This window comes from Mesocricetus auratus, unplaced genomic scaffold, assembly GCF_017639785.1.
Source record: "Mesocricetus auratus isolate SY011 unplaced genomic scaffold, BCM_Maur_2.0 Super-Scaffold_100026, whole genome shotgun sequence".
NCBI lineage: Eukaryota > Metazoa > Chordata > Mammalia > Rodentia > Cricetidae > Mesocricetus > Mesocricetus auratus.
In genome coordinates, this window is record NW_024429207.1 from 3,463,326 (window position 1) to 3,487,239 (window position 23,914).

Consider the following 23,914-nt stretch of genomic DNA (forward strand, 5'->3'; position numbering starts at 1 on the left):
ATTTATCTTCCTTCAAAGCTTTTGTTAAATATCAGAATGGAACGAATTTTAATATAATAAATACCAATATCATGTCAAAATTATTCTTGACAGAGGCACACAGAGACTTTTTTGAATAAAATTTCTTTGTTTTTGGTATTTTCACAATTAACTGCTAATACCAGATAAAATGTTCTATATTTACACAATTTTCCTATTTCACCATAATCTTTTGAACTTACTAAAAAAATAACCCATCAATTTAGATTGGCTTATTTTATATAAAATGGTAAAAACCTTCATGAGAAAATCAGATACATTTCAAATAACCAATTGCTTATCTCATTCCACTAAAATATTATTTATCTGGATACCACTGCTGTACACAAGCGGCACCATGATTGTAAGATTGATGGGTTTATTTTTCTCTATGGAACACTTTCTATCTTCATCATCTTTATCAAACTATAAATTAATTTTGAAAGCACAAAGTGCAGTATTATACATATGAGGAGCATATATTTCTTGGCTTCCATCAGAAGATGGCATGAACTGTTTAGAATGTGATTCTGAATAAAATACATAATTAGTAAAAACAAAACAAAACAGCAATGTCAGACTATGAAATGTTGGAAAGAGCAAGGGAATGAAGGCAGCAAGAAGTAGCATGAACAATGCCTCCAACTTAACAATTGAAGTGAACCAAGTTTTTATGCTACTTTCACATTTGGCATTGGTAATAAGCTTGTTTAGTGCCATCACGGCATTTCTAACCCAGATGCCACATAAAATCCAATTAACTTCAATAATTTCTAGGTCTTCAAAAGCCATATGTTTTCTCTAGGGAATATTTGTGTAAACTTCTTGCCAGATGTGAAGAAAGAACATTGAACCAGCATTTTTTTACTACTCAAAATTATGGAATATATGGTCTGCTATAATCATTCACATTAAGGAAGAGTGAACTCAAACTTTCTTTTGTGTATGGTCTCAGTGTGTAAGTGCTACTACAATCACATGAATCATCTGAATGTAAGCATAATGGAATTTTGCCAAGCCATTTTTATGTACTTCTATGGTACATCATGTGTGAGAGATTAAGTTGAATATAGCAATGATGGCATGATAGTCTTTCAAAATATTCTATAGCATTTGAATATCTTTAGTAACTCCCACATGAATTCCATCTTTTGCATTAGAAAATCAATATACCTTATCTTAGGATAATCATTAGATTTGTTGTCTAAACATGACATTACTACATTTAATAGTTTTTTTTACAAATGGCAAAAGTTCTACAGGCAAGTTTATGTTAGTGGTACAGTAGTGTGTCTATTGCTGTCATTCTTGTTTAGCTCATGTTTAGATAGCCATGATGATGAGACACCTGGTTGTAGCTACTGACATTCCTGGGAGACATGCTCTCACAATGAACTCTGGTTCTATGGATTCAACAGTCATTTTCCTCTGTGTTCACTAGTGTTCTTTGAACGCTCAGACTTATACAAGGAACTTTAGGCAACTAATGAACCCTTAGAATGAGAGAAATAGTATTTTCTAGGAGGAACATAACAATTGGTCCCAATAACAAATGCGATGCTGAACAATGAAAACATAAATGCAGTTAATATTATACAGAATGACCAAGATGTATTTATAAATATACTTCATATAAATATACATATATGTATGCAGCAATAATTAATTTTAAAAAAGAGTCTATGAGTTTGAAACAAAGAGTGATATATGAGAATGTTTGAAGAGGAGAAAGGAAAGAAGTATATAATGTAATTATAATATAAAAACATTTGAAACATGCTTTAAGATCCTATATATGGCATAAAAAATGAAGAAATGATGGAGAAGTAACCTGAAACATGCATCAACTACTATTTTTTGCTCAGTAGTCCTGTTCCCTGCCGTGTGTGTGTGTGTGTGTGTGTGTGTGTGTGTGACTATGTATGTGAGTATTCATAGGTGTGCATGAACATTCATGGGTATGAAAGTGCCTGTAGATGCTCAGTGTTTTCCTTAATTGCCTCTCATCTTGTTTGTCCAGTCTTGGTCTGCCAGTGAACCCAAAGCATACCAATTTAAATATGTTGACTAATCAGCAAGACATAGATACCACCCTGTCTCCTGTCTCCAGAACTGGGATCCCACATATGGATCACTGTACCCAAACTATTATATGTGTTCTGATATTGAATTAGATCACATTTTATCTGCGAGTCACCTGCTAGACCAATTTCTATTTCCTTAAGCATGTTATTGTGCCCTTTATCCACTATTGATTTTGTCATACCCAATAATGGAAGTGGAAATTTTCACCCTTGATTATTTTAGAGTCAATATTTGCATTACTTCTATATTGGAATGCATTTAGGAATATATATGTATAAATCTATTATTGGCACTCTTAACCATCAAAATGGTTAATGAAACATATAAGCTACATAAATATTGACATTTTAAATAGTGCAGTACTTGGTTAATTTACCAAAAATGGCAGAAGTGGTGCTGTTATTATTCAGCTTTGGGAGTTAATGGTGTTTGTGTTTGGTGCTAGACGTAGACAGTTATTTTTCCCCAAAACTTCAGTTAAGCTACAACAATGGTAAGTTTCTCATTTATCTGAGCTTACAGTTCTTTACAAAAATAAGAAGATGATAAGGAAAGATCAGGCAAGGCAAAGTGCTCATGTAAAGTAAAGATTTCAAATACTAGAATGTACAGTGATCACATGATGACCTTGTCAAGAAATACATCATAAACATTTAGCACTTCCCAGATAAAACATCTCTAGCCATTCCTCGATGAACGGTATGTTACTCTGAAATTAGTATAAATTATGGAAAGGAAGTATTGGAAGGCAACTTGAGATAGTGAGTGGAAAATAGAGTTTTTGAAGTTCACTACATTTTCAAACATCTGCTCACTGCAGGACTCTTCTCCTCAAACTAATATTCTGCTTTATATTCAAATTAAACCTAAAACGATTAGTAGTATTTACATTAGAGGCTCTTCCTGTGATGGCACTGTTAGCTAAGGAGAAAATTGAGTTAGGAAAAAGACGTCTGGTTTGACGAAGTACAGTTGCAAAATTAGATGTCAGTGTCTGGATCAGGTTATGATTTGGAAATAACTGGGAGCCAGTGTCATTAAACTATTTTCATTTAAGTTCTTCATACTGGAAATGTTAATGTATGCATAAAAAATGGAAGCCATAAACTTACTATAAATCTTGATTTCAGCTTAGATTCTCTTGAAATCTTTCCATGTGCCAAGCTTCTGTCTGATTCCAAATACTCAAAACTACAATGCCATTTCTCAGAGGTAACAACCCCACCATTATTCTTCCTAAGGACTTCATTAGATTTAAAGCTGAAATTCATAGCCAGTCACCATCAGAGAATCCCTTGATAGTTAGAAACTTGGAATATCTTTTGTCTACATTACAATTACACAGATTGTTAACCTTCCATTCCCCACTTGAACCTACTTGATAGTCTTGCCTGCCAGCAGTCGTATCTCCTAGAGCCTCCAGAAAAATAAGAGTTGTATTTCACATCCTGGGTAGACTATCTGTTTCTTAGAAGAGAAGTATCTTGGTCTTTAGAATCCTTGTGCTTGTAAAGCACAGCATATCTGCATTGAGAGGTTACTTCTTGGAGATAAGCATGTGCATTATTTTGCAAATTTCAGAGGTGTTTGAAATATTTCAAATTAGAGTCCTGAAGGAAAAGAGCTGATGGCCAGAAACATTATCACTTCTCAGAGTGAAGCTTATGAGTTACTAAATCAATAGAAATAATAAGATATGATTGAATAAGTTGAACACTTTTATTGAGCCATTCTTTTCTGTTTTATTTGCTTGCGAGTAAGTTAAAAGATATCAAGTGTGAGAAAAGTTTAACTCTTTATGACACAAATTAATCATGTTTCTATATTTTATATGCTATAAAATTGCATTCTATGTTACAGTCTCATAATTGCTTAGTTACGTTCATATATTCAATGTGGAGTATTCACTCATGATTTCTCCCTTTTGGATGAATATAAATTATAAAGATATTTAAGATATGAAAAGCATCTCATTAATGTAGACAGGGAACTACTGACAGAGCAATGGAGGAGTGATGGGCAAATGAAGAAAAGACTGGGCTGGCGAAACCAGCAGAAACTGCTGACCTGAACGAGAGGGAACTCTTGGACCCCAGCCTGAAAGCTAGGAGGCCAGCATGGGACAGTTCCAGATCCCATGAATGTGGGTGTTAGTGAAGAAACCTGGACAGTCTCTGGGGCCCTGGGCAGTATATCAGTATTTATCCCTAGCATACAAATGGACTTTTGTGTCCATATCACAAACAGGGATGGTCTCTCAATCTGGACTCTTGGGGGATGGCCTAGGCCCTTCCCTAAAGGAAATAACAGACACTGGATATCCTCTATGAGGAAGGGAGTGGGGTTAGCGTGGGAGGTTGGGGAGGGGGTCTCGACAGAATAAGGGAAGGGAAAGGGAGCTGAGATTGACATGTGAAGCAAGCTTGTTTCTAATTTTAAAATGTAATAAAAAGTATATTGATAAAGTCCAATGTAATGAACTAATAAATTTTATTGGAGTTACTAACAAGAGCAGGGTGAGTGCTTACTTAAAAGAACACAAACAACTCACAGAGTTAGTAACATGACCAAAGTCCACAATAGCACAGATGACACCTCATTAAAACTGGAGACATGGAGTACACTCCTTACCTATAGGCAACTCACAAGGTTTGAAAGTTTTCTTTGATGGTAGCCTGGGTAATCTGAGTGTCTTCTGGCTATCTCAGCTGTCATCTAATTCTTCCCAACAATGCAACTGGTATTTCTTTTTTGAGGCAAGTTATCTTCTTTGGGAGTGTCTTTCAGCAGTCATTATTGCTTGTATATGTTTGGGGAGAAAAGGCCTACTGAATTCATTTAGTTTCAGGATGTTCCTGAAGTGTTGGTTTATTTCTTCAGCTTCCCTGAAGGAGGGAATGGCTCATCTTGTCTAAGAATATCCTGTCTTTTCATCTCCCTTTTATGTGTTAGTGTCTGAAGATGCTTTTCCCCAAGTTGGAAAGTTTTATCTCAGAAGAACCATTAGAAAATGTAGTAAAATTACATCACACAAAAATCCGTTAATATACTCAATTTTCTCTTCATTTCTGATCCCTTCTTGTAGTGACATCCTGCAGAAAAACTATCTTCAAAAAGTAGGCAATCTCACAATTTCTTGTGAGATTTCACAAAATCAACATTCAGGAGCGTTGCACATCATTCATGTTGAAATTATATTGCCAGACATGGTTTTTAATTTTGGAGGCACACTCTCCATGTCTTCCAAGTCTCACAAACTAAAATCTTATTAAGGTTATTTAATGATGGCTGATGCCTTATAAAATCCAAAATATTAACCCTTCTTCTAAATCTTGTTAATCTAATGACTGTAACTGTTTATCCAAAAAAAGAACTAAAGCTATTTTTACTAGAAAATATTTTTTCATACAGGACAATACTTTCAAAAACTATTTTTAATACATAGTACAGAAACAAATTTAAAACTCATGGAAGGAAAAACATAGATGGTGAAATTTGGAAAGAGCTACAAATCAGTTAATTAGACACTTACACATCATGAATAAAGAAATGGAGGTTGATGAAAATAAAGTAATTTGTAGAATGCAAAGATGCCCTTCCCTTATTAAATCTATACCATGTTGTTCACATTTTATTCTTGTTCTGCCATTTGATTTAAAGTAAACAGTGACTATACTGAGTATTTTCTAAAAATATTTCAACTTACAATTGCTGATCTTTATTGATCCTCGGCCCAGGCCATGCTGGTAAAGTTAGCTTGGCTATCATGGCTGCTTTTCAAACTGGCGACTACAGAGAAATCAGAAGCCTGTGCAGTTCCAACTATCGTTTCCTAATTGTAACACTCAAACTTATTGCATGTGATTAACACGGTCAAGTTTCTGTCATAAATCATTGACTCAAATCTTTTATTTTTAGCCAATGAAATCTCCCTATGAAATGTCTTTGTTTGTTGTTTGGTGGCAACCATGACACAGGTAACTGTGTTTATGGTTACCTAATTATATCAATAATGTTTTAAGTGTATTTCATCAAGTGCTTATTGAATGATGTTTATGTTTAAGATCCTCTATCATTCTTCAGTCAAGTAGAAAAGTTGCATTTCCTATCAAGGAATGATGAAGTTTCTGAATATAATACAACTTATGACAAGACATCCTGCTTATTGTAAAAGTAGTAACATAGAGTACCATACTCTCTGAACCTCTTAATAAAAATGTTTTACAGAAAATAGTAGATGTTATAAGAAAGAAAATGATAATTGGCAATAGTTTCCTGATGAAATATAGTTTGTATATTTCAAAACTGTTTTTTTATTAAATAATTGACTCTCACTTTAGGGAAATAAGATAATCAGCATATAAATGCATAAATACTTAAAATATATGATAATCCATTAATCATTAATCATAGGATTACCAATGATACTAAGCATTATATTTAATATGTGTACAGTAATGTATATATTTTAAAATTTAAACATACATATTAAATTTCATCTACATTAAAATGCCTTTATTTAATATTACTAAAATTAAGAAACTACTATAACTTGGTATAACATTCAAAATGAAAAACTGAAAATGAAATTTTCTGTTTAGAACAAATATAATGAGAGATTTTTTAATTTGAAAATTTTTTATATACTGAAGCATTAAATTAGAATAAAAAGAATAAGGTAAGAGGAGTATGTTTTTGTAAAGTCAACAAAGTTTGGTGTGATATTGTTTTGTTTAAGGTGAAATTACTTCAGACATAATCAAGCAGACTTACCTTAATTCTAAAATTTATACAAAACAATGGTTGTGAAAATTCATAGTTCATTAAAATCATCTGGAAGACGTCTTAAGAGTGATTGTTTGTCAATTGGTCTGGGTGGGAATCACCATAGCATTTCTATTAAGTTCACAGATGATCCCAATGTTAGGAATCTCATAGCAGGTGCTCAGAACCACTGGAATGGGGACCCTGTAAGACTGTGTAGATGGTGATATATTATTCAGTGTTTTCAAGAAAGCAAACTCAATAAAATAGCATTGATTAATGATACTCATATAGATATATAGTAGATTTTTAGATAACCTGTAGTTATGTGTATACATGTATAGATAGGTCTTAGGAGTTTCATTGTGGAGTATTGAATCAAATGATCAGAGAATTAATACATTATTTTGCTTGAACGATGGACATGCAGAAAATCTAATAGTCTGAAGGTCTCCAACAAACCTGAACCCAAGCATGAGGAATACTAATATCAACATCAGGAAAAGACAGCATCATATCTCAAGTGGAGAAAAGAAATTTGTTATGCCTTTAGGTTTCTTCTATTGTAAACTAATCAGATTGAAGTATATCCTCTCCTAAGAGCTAAAGAGAAATTTTGCTTACTAACTGTACTCATACAAAGGGCAATCCCTTCTAGAGCTACTCAAACACATTATCAACAATCTCCATATTATATTTAAATAAAATAGTTAACTCTGAAAGCCAACAACTACCTGTTTATCATATCATTACTATAAATAATTTTGTCAAGAGTAGAATGGTAAGCTATAATTTATTTTAGGTTGAATAAGCAACTAGTTTTATAGCTTTGAGAAATTTACCTACAAAAATTTCATGATATAATAAAGTTATGCAAAGTTTAAAATATGCAGACTGAGGCGTCTCTAAGTCACTGGCATCATCTCAAGAGGAAATGTATGACCCCAGTCTGTCCACCCATCCCTTTGTTTTTGGTGTGTGGGATTTTGTTGTTTTATATATTCCTGACAAGAGGTACCCCTTTGCAAAGGACCTAAAATGGTGAGGCATTATTCCTGGAGCACCTTTCTAATCTTAGAATTAGAATAATGCATACTGTGTACTAGTTCATCATGACAAGCATCTTGATAAGTAACAGGACAATAATGTAATAGTCCATGGAATACTGATATATTTTAAATTCACCATTTCTGCTCTGTTCATACACCTCAGCTATTTTATACTAAGTTTGTCTATTTTAATGTTGGTTTTCTATTGCCATAGATATTATGACCAAGGAACTATGTAGAAAATAAAAGTTTATTTAGGTTCACATTGTTTAGTGGATTAGAGTCCATGAGTCCCATGAGAAGGTAGACATGGTCATATACTAGAATTCAATATCTGATGGGTTGAATGAAGCATAAACATAAGGAAGAGTAAGAGACTGTGAATTTTTTGTGTCTTTTGAAACTTTTAAATCCACCCACAGAGACACAACAAAATACACCTCTTAATTCATATCAAAAAATTCCACCAAATGTGAAACAAACAGAAAAATATATGTGGTATAGTGAGAGGTTCTTTATCCCAACTGGTTCCACGGTGCTTGTGACCCAGATAAACACATGGGCGCTATAATAGTTACAAAAGTTTTGACTGGTGACTAGGGCTTTTTATTGGCTAGCAGTGTCTTAATTATTAACCCATTTTTATTACTCTAAGTATTTCCACATGATCTTACCTTATCAGAGAAGGGTCAAGTGCATCTTATACTTCTGGTCTCCACATGGTGATTCTTTTCTGCCTGTACTTCCCAGAATTCTCCTCTTCTCCTAGTCCCACTTATCTTCCTGCCTTATTGGCTAGCAGTGTTTTATTCAATAACCAATGAGAAACATATACAAAGAATGAAAATCCCATTAATGGGGTGTTTTTATTCAAACCATCACTTAAAGCTAAATAATTTTTGAATTACTTAGAATATATTATCTCTAAAATTAATTATTCACTAAGTGATACATTTTTTATAATACAACACATTGTTATTGATCATCAAGATGCTAAAAGTAATCAGGATAATGTTTTGACCTGCTCATTTATTTATATCTATTTGTCTTATGCAAAGGCCAAATTGTTAATTATATAAGTAATTTCTACAGCTATGCTTGTGAGTAAATCCTGTGACCCTTATGTCTAAATTTTCCACTTGTAAAATGAAAGCCTATTCCCCAAGTAACTCTAAAGCATTGTACATTTTTAAAATATGGTTGATTTTGTTTGTGAAAATAGCTCTCAACTCACATCACTTCTCTGATACTGGGCATGCTCTACTTTACTTATTTAGTCAAATAAATTAATTATGTTCTCTTTAATTGTGGTGGCCATAACAAAAATCAATTGGAAGTCATTAAGAGATCATAATTACATTTAACCAGAATCTATTTTAATTCAAACTGTGTGTTAAAAAAATGGGAGTTTTTAATACAGTCTCTCCCATTAATTTTAGGAACATTTAGCAATTATAAATTTCACAATTGTATCTTTATATTTTCCAAAGTAATACACAAAAATACCAAGTATAATGAATAAATGGGATGAGGAGAAAGGCAAATCTTTTAATATTTCTACTAGATAGATAGATGACAGGTAGATGATAGATAGACAGATAGATAGGTAGATAGATAATCATTCATATATATGTAGCAAATACACAACATTTTGGGAAACAAAATATAATATTTAGATAAAGCTATTATTTACAGAAAGTTATGTTCCAATTATCACTTAGGTTGTGATCAAGGATAATGTTCTTCTTTTTAACATTCAGTAATTCTACCTAGGGAAAAATAATTCAAAATGTAAATCAGCAAAAAGTACCATCAAATGTTGTATTGCCATTTTAAACCTGAAATGAGAATGGAAAAATATATTAAATATTATTTTGATCAGTCCTTGAAATATTTAAAAATGATAGTGTGTTAATATTATCATATAACTGGCATTATACATAGAACAAAGGATTACCAGCCAATTATCCACACTGCCAGAGAAACTAGGAAACAAGGATAATCCTAAGAGAGACATATATGATCCCCCAGAGAAGGGGAAAGGGACAAGGTCTCCTGAGCTAATTCGAAGCATGGGGGAGAGAACACGAAGTTAGGAGAAAGAGAAGGGAAGAAGAGGAGAGGAGAGGAAGTCATGAGGGAGCAGGAAGGGAAGGAACAGAGGGGATTAAAAAAAGAGATAACATAGTAGAGGGAGCAATTATAGGTTTAAAGAGAAATCTGGCACTAGGAAAATGTCCAGAGATCTACAAGCATGACCCCTAACTAACAATCGAAGCAACAGTGGACAGACAACCTTAAATGTCCTTCTCTGATAATGAGATTGATGACTACTTTTTATGCCATCCTAGAGCATTCATCCAGTGGCTGATAGAAGCAGAAGCAAACACCCATAGCTAAACACTGAGTTGAAATCTTGGAATCAAATTGCAGAGAAGGAGCGGTTATGAGCAAATGGGATCAAGACAAGGCTAGAGAAACTCACAGAAACAGCTGATCTGAACTAGAGGAAACTCATGGATCACAGACTGAGAGCTGAGAAACCTGCATAGAACTGTTCCAGACCACTTGAATGTGGATGTTAGTTTGGAAATCTGGGAAATCTATGGGACCTCTGGTAGTGGATCAGTATTTATCCCTAGAACAGGAATGGATTTTGGGAGCCCATTCCACATAGAGGGATGCTCTCTCAGCCTAGACACACATGGGAGGGTCTAGGCCCTGCTGCATATGATAGGACAGTCTTTGAAGATTTCCCATGTAAGGCCTCACCTTGCCTGGGGAGCAAGAAGGGGATGGGATAGGGTTGGTGGAGGTTAGACGAGAAGGGGAAGGAGAGGGAACTGGGATTGACATGTAAAACAAGCTTGTTTCTAATTTAAATAAAAATGCATACAAAAAAGGAAAAAATGTAGTTTCTCTGTTTCTATTGAGGAAATAGATTTTTTAATTTAACTAAATTAATGCAATTTTAAGACCTGGGTACAGTTATAAAATTTAGGCTTTGTTAAGCCTATGCTTAACTATAGATGGAGTTACTCCATCATCTATGCAAATAAAGCGTCCAGAAATACTAAATTATGTAAGAAAGAGAACAGAAATATTAAAACAATTGCTTATTTTCAAAATAGATCTGATTATATTCATATCTTTAACATGAAAATACACATTGATTTTGTATCTCTTTAATATATATAATATGATGTTCAAATGGCAAAAACACCTTAAAATAAACAAGAATTCATGTTTGTTCGTGAATCTGGATTAGTCCGTCTGATAGATAATTTTTAGAATTGCTAAAGATAATAAAGACAAACTGCACAGGAATTAGGATCAATATAATTTATGAAGCAAAAATGAAGACAGAGATATTGTAGATACATGACTATGAAAATGAGGAAAAAAAGAAAAAGAAAGAAAATAATGACCTCACAACTGTTGTCTGCTTCTATATGGGAAGGATTAATTTTTATTCACATTTTATACAACTCTCTGAAAGACATCTGCAATGAAGAATAAAGGAATGTCTTAGCATTAAAACTGTATGCATGTATGTATGTGTGTGTGTGTGTGCGTGTGTGTGTGTGTGTGTGTGTATCACTCAGAGATACATCATGATTAGTGGGATAAGGATTCATACTACTGATTCGAGAGTATCTCAAGCAACAATATTATTAATGCAATTCCACTGAAAATTAACTTAGCTGTATGGACATAAACATTTATTTCTGTGTGTCATTAGGGAGGGAATGGTAAAGGAGGGAATATGGGAAAAGATGAGTAACACTAAATGTCTTAGGAAAAATAATATGGAAACCTATTACCATAGCTGCTTCCTAAAATATATACGAAAGTAATCTATATGTAGTCACCATATAATGGGGAAACAACGCTGCAGGTCGATTACTTATTACACCTAGGCAAACTTCCTGTGTCAGGAACGGGTTGTATATCCTTGTGTCATTAGGCAAAGGGGTCCTGTGGAACCTCTAAGCACCACAGAATATTGCTAGTGTGTGATTTCCTACTTGTTCAGGGATTAGTGATACCAGCAGTGGTATGGGTTCCCCCAAATTAATTAATTTAGATAATTCTATCTCATAATCAAGCTCTCAGTGAACTCCCATTCCAGGTTATTCTATGTGGTGTCAAATAATAATTAATATAATCATCAAAAATGTCTAACACTAGGATGATTATCTCCTTTGTCAGTGGCCATAAAGACAAATGGAATCATCAGACACCAATGGTGGATTATACTAAATAGATTAAAATGACTTTTGTAAACTGTTGCCTTTGTTTAAGAAAAAAAAAACCTGCTTACCTCAAATCATTGCTCTTAAGTGTTCATAGTAGCATCTAGCCCAGTTAAACCATATTTGGAAACATTGTTGTTGTTTTTCTAATGATTGTGTGTAAATGGTATCTTATCATTATCATATAATGACACACTACAGACATGTAAAACTTTTAAGGAAGAGTTAGCCTACAAAAATGGAAAGCATAGTAGTGCTTGTCTAAGATGAAGGAATAATGTGACTATTATAGTCTTATATAACAGGATGCTCTGATCTAGATTTCTTCCTTTTTAAGGAGTTGGATACTATCTTTTTATGTACCTCTGTGTGTGTGTGTGTGTGTGTGTGTGTGTGTGTATGCACATGTGTGTATGTAAATATATAGGTTCAAATTCACAAATGAAATGAAAAATAGTTGCCTGACTTGTGCTGAATTTTTGCTTGCTTTTTGTTTGTTTGTTTGTTTTTGCTGAAACAGTTTTCCCTTCCTTTTCTAAACACTGTTTTAAACTTTCTGCCTCCAGATGTGTTTACAGATGGCCTATGAATTTCCCAATGATAGTTAAAGGAAAACTTTTAATCACAGTAAACAGCAAGCAAACTTTTCATTTAAAAACTACAGATGTTGAATTACCTACATATGTACTCAGTGATAAGTGAAATTACACACACACACAAACACACACACACACACACGTATTAGTCATGGACACTAATAACCACATTCTAATGCCAGCGATGTTAATGCTGTATTAATTTAAATACTAGGTACTAGGATAGAATAAAATTAGAATCATTTCTTCTCTACTTTCACACAGATAGATTCAGGAATGTCTCTAGAGAAGTAATGTAAATGTTCACTGCCAAAGTGAGCCTCCTTAGATTTTTGGTCTGTATCCAAATGCGGGACAGAAAGGAGGAGAGCTGTTGTCTTTTGAGTAAGCTAGGGAGATTGGTAGGCTTGGTAATGCAAATCTGTAAGCCTCAAATATTATCACTTTACAAATAAAGTACATTAAATATTCAGAACTATTTCATTTTATTAAATGTGTTTGTGTAAACTAATAACACATTATTAAATACTCATTGGTTTTAATTTCATTAAATCAATAAATTTTCTCTAAATGTTATTTGGTTATTATGTACTATATAAATGTATGCATGCAGTTAAAATATTCATAAATTATTTCTTCCATACACATTTTAAATTAAATATGTAGTCAGAAGTTTTATTTTTAATATGAATTTAAGGTGTTTTACATATGGACTGGGAGTACACTCATTTGTTCCTGATTTTATGTATGTTCTTTAACTACTTTCTATGTGCAAATCAGTGAATTATATATCGCTAATTTCTAAGAAACCGTCCCTGTCAAAATCTTGTGCTATTGCTGGCCTTTTACATTTGAATATTTCATAGTTTTCATGAGTATTTCCTATCACATCTCTCACAAAGTTGTTCCACATCAATGTTGAGCAATCAATCAACACGATCTGCAATAGGAATAAGAAATAAAATAAATTTAGGAAAAAAAACTTAATCTATATCTCCTTGCCCTATATCAAATAAAAAGTTAAATAAATTGATATAACATATATTGCCATAGGATGTTCATTATTAACAATGCATGTTTGCATATTTATATGTGAGTATTGCTAAAAAAAGCTGGATATATTTCTTGAGCATGTTATAATATATAAAGAGCATTCATAAATATTTGGTGCTATTTTCATTAATCAAACCCTAATCATACTTTTAAAATGTACATTTCCTTGAAGATAACTACTAAAATTTCAACTACTGAAAGCAAAATAATTAGAAAACATGTGAGGTGATAGATATACTTCAAAGTAGTTTGATAGCATTCAAATGGATGTTTGCATTAATTGGAAATTTGTCCTTATGGAAGAATAGAAGAATAGAAAATTGACACTAAAGATAATATAGATGAAAGTGTTCCTAGGTTTTATGAATGAAGAAAACAGAATCACACTTGAAGACAACAGAACACATATTACAAGGCATAGAGAACATGGCTAAGAAAAATCTAGAGAATCAACATAAAGTTACAAGTAAGCCTGTGCTTCTCTGGTTCTTATTGTACCAAGAAATAAGCAGAAATAATGAGAGACATTTCAGGTTGGATATTTCAGTTATAATCAAAGACAGATGTCCTAGTACTATCTCAGTGCATAACCATAGATTCTATTGTACATTTTCACTTAACTCAGCATAGATAAGATGTTTCCTATCCATTAGATTTTAAACCAACTGACTCTAGAGGCAACCTAGAGGATAGTATACTTAAAAACAATATCATACTTTAATCTTAGCATTGATTTTACATCAATCTTTTAAAACATGTACTCAAAGTTTTTTTTAATACAATATACAGTAAGTTACTAAGAACAGCATCCTGCAAATCCTGCCTAAATATGATAACTAGAAATTCTTAGTTTGTCATTAAGTATTGAAAATTTACTCCAAGTTAACTGATACATGTCATCATTTTCAATTTTAAGCAAAATTTAACAACCAATTGTATTCCCATATCAATGATAATTTTAACACCTAGATAAAGTAATATAGCAAGATTTAAAAAATAGTATTGTTTTTAAATAATGTACAATGTTATAATAATGTTATATAAATATATTGTGATAACAGATCAACTGGAAGAAAGAATAAATACCTTAAAAATACTTCTGATAGTTATCTCTGATATGTTAGCATTGTTAACCAACTTGACCATGGCATTTTCTTTTGTTGTCAGATACATTTAAGTGCTACTATGTGTTATGGATTGTAAGGATGGAACACACATAAAGATTACAATAGACTTTAAGTACAGATTATCTTTCCATAAAAGAAGTTTGACTCATCTGTCAGTTGAAGTATCCCCCTATAAAAAGATAGAGGCTCCTCTCATCAGGCTCCTTATGAACACAGATATGAATATTAATATCTCTTGTCTGCCAGCCTGTCCATAATCTTGCAAAGCTTACCAATTCCCACAAGTGAGAGAGCCAAATTTTAGTTATTCCTACATCTCTACCACTTCATATATGTAAATATATTTAATTATTTATAGAGATCACCAATGCTCTAATTACTGTAAATGATACTACAAAACTGCACAATATTAATGCTCACATATCTACATATATACATACATGTCTATAGATGCATATGCACATATGCTTGGATATATAAAGAGAGTCACAGTCACACACCTGTGTTTCTCTGTGGAATATCATCACATTGCATCATAGGAAACATGCTTTGTCTTGAGTTCATTCACAATGTTTATTCACCACTTGCCTCATGGGTATCTCTACATCATCTTAGAAGTAAAATAATGAGATGCAATTATTACATAGAAAAAATTTAAATTATCTATAGTTTCTATCAAAATATCAATAAGAACTTTAATAATGTGTTTTGCCATTATTTAACTTGACTTCAGCTGACTGATCTCTCTTCTGCACACATAAATCCAAGTGTCTTGATTGTTTATACCTCTCTAGTCATCATACAATATCTTCTTTTGGAGTCTATAAACAGTTCTAAATACAGGATTCGTAAGCTCAAATCATCTCTCACAAGTTTGACTCCACATCACTACTTGCTGGGTCCTCCCAGCAGATAGAGCTGGGAAAGGGCCGGTCCAGCCCTTCCTGGGGCTGAACAGGATGGTTAATGTCGACAACTCAGACCCTCCTCCCTACTAGTTACGGGGAAAAAAATACACAGTGAGTTGGGAGTCTGTGGAAGCAGAATCTCGATTTATTCCAACAGGCAGGAACTTATATAGGACTGAGTTAAGTGATAGATACATAGGATAGGGTAAGGTGAGGAATAAGGGCCAATAATATTCCACCAAGCAGGCAGGGGGCAACCTTACAACAGCTCTGGCTGTAACCATGTGGGGGTTACAGGTCAGAGGCAGGTGGCCAAACTTTAGCCAGGCTCAGGAGCTTACATTGGGTCTCACATCTGAGCCCTAAACTCAAGTCAGGCTCAGGAGCTTACACTGGGCCGCGCATCAAGCCTTTCTTAGGCCCAACAACTATTGCTATAGATCATTTAGACACCTAGAGCTAAGGATGGAGCCCTTAACAATCACTGGCCAGATGGTTAATGGGGAGATACCGAGACTGTAACCCATACACTGTTGCTACTAATTGTTATCAGTGTAGTTCTACATTGCCAACCATGACTATCTCTTGGTAATATCTGTATTGAACATTCCTTCTTCTCCTGAAAATACTGTAATTTCACTGGTGCATAAGTAGTCTATCCTATAAAAATGTACATTTCAGGTGCTAATTGTAAAGAGAATGACTTAGATCATTAATGTATTCTTGGTGTTAGAATTTCCTGCTTTTGTACAACTAGGAATATGCTTATCTATTTAGTCAAAGCCAATAGCATATTTCATAATATATGGCTATGATTAATACATAAGACACATGCATCACAATACCTAACTCTGAAGTATGAATACACAGACATCAATGTTATTTTTGAGAGGTTGAAATATTATATTATACTTTAATAACTTAAAGATATCAATTCAAACAAATTTTTCAAAAATCCTATTCAATACTATGCAACCTTCTTGACAATAAAAGTATCTTACTAATGCCCATTATAAAAGTATTAAATAAAAAGTTAGAAAATGATGAATCTAATGTTCATACAAATAAATATTTAGTGAGAATTGTTATAATAATTTCTGCAAGTATAAAGACCAAAATTAAAATGAAAAATTGAGAAACATATTAGTAAATACATGTGGAAGATTCTGGCATTTTTAGTTTCAAGGTGCTAATACCATGCTCATTTATAACTGAGTGTACTGATGTGGTTTAAAAAAAATAAAAGGAGATTGTGTTGCAAGTTATAAGGTCAGAGAGTTTATTATATAAATCAATCACCCAATCAAGAAGTATTGAGCTCCAAGAAGAAAGAAAGCACATAAAAGATGACCTTTCAGTAAATTTGGCAATTATTCTAAGATGTCTATTTATCATGGACATGAAACCTCCTGCCTTGAGTAATAGAGCATCGTATCCTTTATCCTAAGTTTTTCTTAGAGGCTCAAAGATGACCCACAATCAGATAGATGTATTGATTAAATCTGAGCAGGACTGGACCACTCTGTGCAGAGAGAAGATGCCTGAGAGGACACACCTTGGGGAAAAGAAACAGACTAATTTGGCCAAGATGTGGTCAAGGGAAGGCTTGGGACATGAGCTAAGATTTAAGAGTGACATATTAGAACTTGTAAGTGGCTTTCTTTTGTGTGTTTCAAACATGGCATCAGGACTTGCACAGGCTATTTTATTAATAAAGATTGCCCCAACAGATGATTTTATGATATTGCATATGGAAAATTCTGTAAGTAGTAGGTACTCCTCAAAGATAATTTAAACAGAATTATGACAATGAAGCAATTAAAAGAGAGATTGATAGGAAAATATTAATGAAAGTGAAAAAACATGGAAACATGAGCTTCAACTCAAACTTGAGCAGGTAGATGTTAAACTTCATCTGAATTAATTCTTATTTCTTTTGCATTAAAAGCTGATTCAATTAAGCTTATTTTTGCTGTCTCTCTATTTTCTTTCTCTGTCTCTGTCTTTCTCTCCTCTGTGTATGCATCTAAGACGGATGATTTAATATCTAATAGTGTAAACTTATACACCAAAATAAAATCCTGTATCAGTGACATTAGTAAAACCAAAAATTACATTCCATCTTCTTGCACATTTTTTTAATCTTGGAGAGAGGAAATAAAATCTCAGTGGGTTTCTAGCGGAACAAATATCTACTAAAAATACTCTTTTAATTGACACAGAAAACATCCATGCAAAGCCTTTGGCTCAGATGGAGGCCAAATAACAACTCCTAGAATAAAACAAAGAATTTCTTTATGCAAAAACATTTTTCAGCAAAAATTTTTTAGAAAACTTTGGTTATATGGCTTTTTGTGTTTCTTACAATTAAATTTCCCTGAAATATGCTTTGAATGTCTATGTTATGTGTCTGCTACATATTATGTGTATGCTATAAGTGTGTGTGTTCAAATTAGTAGAGGTGCTACATGGTGGCAAAGGGGAATTGAATCCCTTGGAGCTGGAGTCATAGGCAGTTGTGACACACCTGATGTGCTGGGAACTAAATTCAGCTCCACTGCAAGAGAAATGGATGCTTTCAAATATAGAGCTATCTTCCTAGCTCCAGAATTCTGACTACTTCAGAAGAGTGTCCAGGAAAAAAAAGTTACAGAACTTTCCAGCATAATTGTAAAATAGGCAGTTTTTTAGATCATTTTAACCAATCAATAAGCTACTTTAAGTTTTGTTGGACACATATTATCATACAGTTAAGTATCATTTGAGTAGGCTATGATAAACTACATGCAACACTTTTCCTATAATATTTTCAAATCTTGATGAACATTCAAGGATGTAATTACTATGAATGTTGAGGCATTTTTATTTATATTTAGTTTCTATGATACAAATTATATTTTAAGCTCAGCTCTTAAATTGTTATTGACTTCAAAGAATCTTCAGAGGGTCAAGATGATTGAAGGAGGTGTTTTATGTACAAGTGAGTGAGTCAGCCCAGCCTAGAATATAAAGCTGGCCATAGTGGCATACATCCATAAGATCATTGTTTTTACTGAAGCACAAAACTAAATCAATATGATGCAATAGCTGACCCACAATCTCTTCAAAGCAGCAGACACTGAGAAGGCTTCAGCCAAAACTATGATACACTTTCAAATGTTTACAGTTCCTCGGACTCTTTCCTTTTAAAGGCATGCACAACATTTCCCAGTGTGGTTATAAATGAAAAAGATGAAGTAATGAGACATTTCAACAATTATTGGAAAACTGTTCTGAACTGACATGAGCTTTGAAACACAATATACAACAGGGGTCTATTGACCAAAATAGGCCTAAGGAAAAAAGGAGTGATTGGAATTTCATGGACATAGTGGTTCTTCAAATCTGCCTTATGATTAGATTCTTAGTTCTGTAATATACAATTCTCAATGTTGCGAGTTTCACTGTATCTCTAAAGATGATTCCCATCTTGATACTGTCTTTTGTGCAATGAGACTATTATGGTAGGAAAGAGCACATGGAAGTCACTAAAACCACCACTATCTATAAAAATGGTAACATTTTAGATGGATTAAAGAGAAATTCTTTGATATGGACAGGAAGGGATATAGTGGTGGCATTTCCTGACATTTCAATCTGTCACTGTATTGCATAAGCAGAAGATGGATCATAGAGTATAATAACAGATCATCAAAAGGTGTATCATATAATGAGTGAACTTACAGCTGTTGCTGTACAAGACAAGACTTTGTTGCTTGAAATAATCAATGTATTTCTTGGTACCTGGAATGTTAGGGATAAGGGAATGCTTTAAATTAAACTCGTTAACAGCTACCAAAATGAATTGAGTTCCTACACTATGTATCTCCATCCCTGCCTGGGGGTTATGATGACCCCCAAGCACTTTCATGTTTTGTTAGCAGATATCTGTTCTGAAATTCCTTTCCAAAATTCAGTCGGCGAGTCCAATTGATTTATTTTACCTAATAAATAGGAACTGGCAGGTAGTCATGAAACATTTATAAGCAATTTGTGTGGCAGATGTATGGAACCAGTTAAATTACAGAGTCCAAATGTCTCAGGTGTATTGAAACAGTCTTTGTAAAGTTAAGGATAGGTGGCTGTATCTGGGTTTTCTACTTGGACACATGGGATACACTACTTTCTCAATCTAAAGAAATCTAACTAAATATTTTCCACTTATTTAAGTATAATATTCTAACACACTGTCTTAGTTAGGGTTTTATTGCTGTGATGAGACATCATGACCATGGCAACCCTTATAAAGGAAAATAGTTAATTGGGATTGGCTTACAGTTCAGAGGATTAGTCAATTATTATGGCCTGAAGCATGGTGGTGCAAAGACAGACAGGGTGCTGGAGAGGTAGCTGAGAGTTCTACATCTAGATCTGCAGGCAGCAGGAAGAGACTTTGAGACCTCAAAGCCCACCCACAATGACACACTTGCTACAACAAAGATACACCTACTTATGCAAAGCCACATTTCCTAATGGTGTTACTCTCTATAGGCCTACGGTATTCATTTCCTTGAAACTACTACACACTTACTAGATTATTCAAAAGGCTACCATTTTAAATGGAGGATACAAAACAAACAAACAAAAAACACAAAAATACAAACAACTGTATAATGTATTAGAGCTACCAGGTAAGTTGCCCTGCCTTGGTATTACATGACACATCATATTTAGAGGCATTAAAATGCTAGCTCGACGTGGATTCTACTTGCAACTTTTAATAAGTCACTGCTCACATTATATTTGTCAGTGTAAGGTTATGCCATCACACAGATTTCCTTACTTGGACTTTCTCATTCATTATTACATAAAATAGTGTTGGTCAGAAATAAATTACACTGCTTATTAGTCACTGAATAACAAGATATCAAGGAGGTATAAGATTTAACTAAGAGAAGAAGGAACATCATCCAAAGTTTAAAAAATAATTTTGCATCACCCTTTGAATAGTTAGAATGTTTTAGTATTAGTGAATGTAACAATATTGTGCAAAAGATAAATATGACTTCTAATAGGTTTTCAGATCAAAAATGGTTTAGGAGATTCATGTAGTTACTAGTTGAAGGAAGGGAAGACTGTAAAGTTTTTGAAATATACTATCTTTATGAGGCCAAACTTTATTATATTGAGCATACTTTCTTCAGTTTTTCTGGGTAAGATAGAGATTCTGAAGTTGTGGAGGACACAGTTAGGTGATGGCCATTTGAATGCACATTCATTCTATTTTCATAACTAAGGTTGAGTAAAATCACATTTAAAGGGTATTCAAGGTTTTCTGTTTGTTCTGAAATGGACCACCTTTTATGGGTCATGTACTTTTGGTTACCACCTTGACAAATATGACTAGTCAGTACAAACAATCATGCTACCAACACATTGCTGCCTGACATAAGTGTGAGTTTCATTCTGTTTGCAAAAGCTTTTGCGTAGATATTTCCAGACTATTCTGTCTCCCTTGTACAATTTTTATTCCTTTTTCCTTTTATAGTTCCCAACCCTTTATGCTCCAACATCAGATGAAGTCACAATAGCAGCAACAATACTAAATAAATAGCTGCTGAAATTGTAAAGAATTTCACTCCTGTGGAACAAATAATTACATATTATTATTGTGAACCTGATTGAGCTTTGATTGATATACACAATAATTTAGCAAGCTAATGTTAGGAATTTCCAAGTTACCAATCTCATTTATGTTTTATGCCATTGAAAATATGGTACACAAATGTTCAATTTATCAAGTTCTAATAGTTAACTGTCTAGCAAACTGGAAGGGTAAAATATCAGAGAGGTAAATCAGTAAAAACGCAGACATACTGACTCCTTGGCTAATGAGTTCTTAAAGGTCCCTCTTGGATTTGATGCAATCAACATCAGTGTTCTTGTCACTTTCCATTATGATTGACCTATTGACTTTCTGAATATCAATTTCCTTCACTTAAAGGGTCCTTAGAAGGGAAGAGATTTTGTACAACATTGGCTGCATTGCTATGTGCGAATACGTGGGTCTGTTTATATAATGCTTTCTTATTTAAAAAGACTAAAATGCTTAACTTTAAGGTTAATTCATAAGGTACAGACAAGTATATAATTCTAAAAGAAAATGCAAATTAGATGATATTGTCACTCAGATATATCTGACGTCAGGAATCAAGTAAGCATATTGTTTTTGCTCAACTTGCTTGATTATTTTCTATTCTCTCTAGAACCCCAAACTATTTAAAAGTGACTACAACTCTCAAGGAATGTCATCCCTAGTATTAAATCTCTCTTTGAACACCTTTAAAAATCCCAGGGATATATTTCTACAGTACTTAAAATACAGTATCTTGACATTGAAATAGAAGCCACATACCTAGTGAAATTGATGAAAAGCCAGTGAGAGGCAAATTCAGTCAAGTGTCAGTAGTTTGTTTTAAGAACACCTTTCATTTGTAATGAATTGATAAACAGTTATTGAAATTAATGCAGATTTTGTTGATCCCAAGCAAGGATTTTGACTTATTTGTTTTGAGATTTTTAAAAAATCTCTGTTTCAAAGTAAAATTGTCTGTGGATCCCAAATATATAAACTGTGGTCCAGCTAACATGGGAAATGGTATGGAACTCTTAAAGAATGTGAAGAGGTTGTCTGAATGTACAGCAGTGATGGAGAGAGGAATGAGGGAAAAGACAGTGGGATGAAAAGGAATGAAATGAAGAATGACTTGATAATGATTCTGTTACATAAACTGTGGTACATCTAAAGTTCATAGAAGAACTGATGGATTTATACATAAAAGTGAATTTTCCCTTTACATGTTATGAAACAAATATGAGGGCATGTTAGAATTCTTCTAGGACTTGGTTTGAATAAGTAAAAAAAATCATGCAAGATTTGTTGAAGATTATGGGTACCTGGAGAGGAAGGACAAAATTCAGGAGCTTGTGTATAAACTACTTCTAAATGCTTTTTAAATAGCCAAAATATGTGAAGGATTTTGGAATTTAAAGTAAGAGATTGAAAAGATATTCTTTGAATGAATAGTTTAAAATTCATAGGAAGTGTCTTCCAAAAATTCATATTTCACTAAATTTTCCAGAAATTAGACCACTAAGTAAAGAAGTAGTGGTTAATATATGAACATATGCAAATCCTTTCAAGAGATTGATAAAACTGATGAGGACAGCAGAGAATAAGGTATTGTTTCTATCATTTCAGAAGACACAGTTGAATTTAGTCATCAAAACAGTGAACATTGAATGAGATTGAACTTTAAAGATCAAGTGCTGTCTGTCAAAAGGACTGATGGCCTATGAAAGGGAAAAGAGTAGATAGAAGTCAGCTGTCCAGAAGAAGGAGATGCCCAGATATTTAGCCATTATTAAATACTACTTAATTGGTTCATGTTTAAATCTGAAGAAAGGGATGATTTGGAGTGATTTCTGCTATTCATCCACTTTACTGTAACCACAGCACAGCAACATCTCATCACTATCATGATTTGATTGAGATTGACCTACAAAGGCTTCTAAATTTGATTATTTTGTCATCAGGGAGTGTCATTTGATACCATTAGTTAGTGTGTGGCATTGCTGGAGGATCTGTGTCAGTAGGAATGGGCTTTGAGGATTTGAAAAGCTCTTTCCAAGCCCAGAGTCACTTTCTTCCTTCTGCCTGAGGATTCTATTAAAGAACGTTCAGCTGTTTCTCAAGCACCATGTCTGCCTGCATACCACCATTCTCTCTGCCATGATGTCAAGTCCCAATTAAATTATATATTTCAGAAGAGTTGCTACAGTCATAGTGTCTCTTCATAGCAATAGAACACTGACTAAGGCAGAAGTTGATACCAGGAGTAGGGTATTGCTATGACAGGCCTCAGCATGGTTGGTGGAATGTAGACTTTGGATTAGGAAAACAGTTGAACTCTTTAAGCATGGCTTAATAGGCCATGTTAGTCCAGCATAGAAGGCAGTACTGAGGTCAATTTGAACTACTGGAGCCAAAATGAAGAATATTAGTATGTGTCCTAGAAA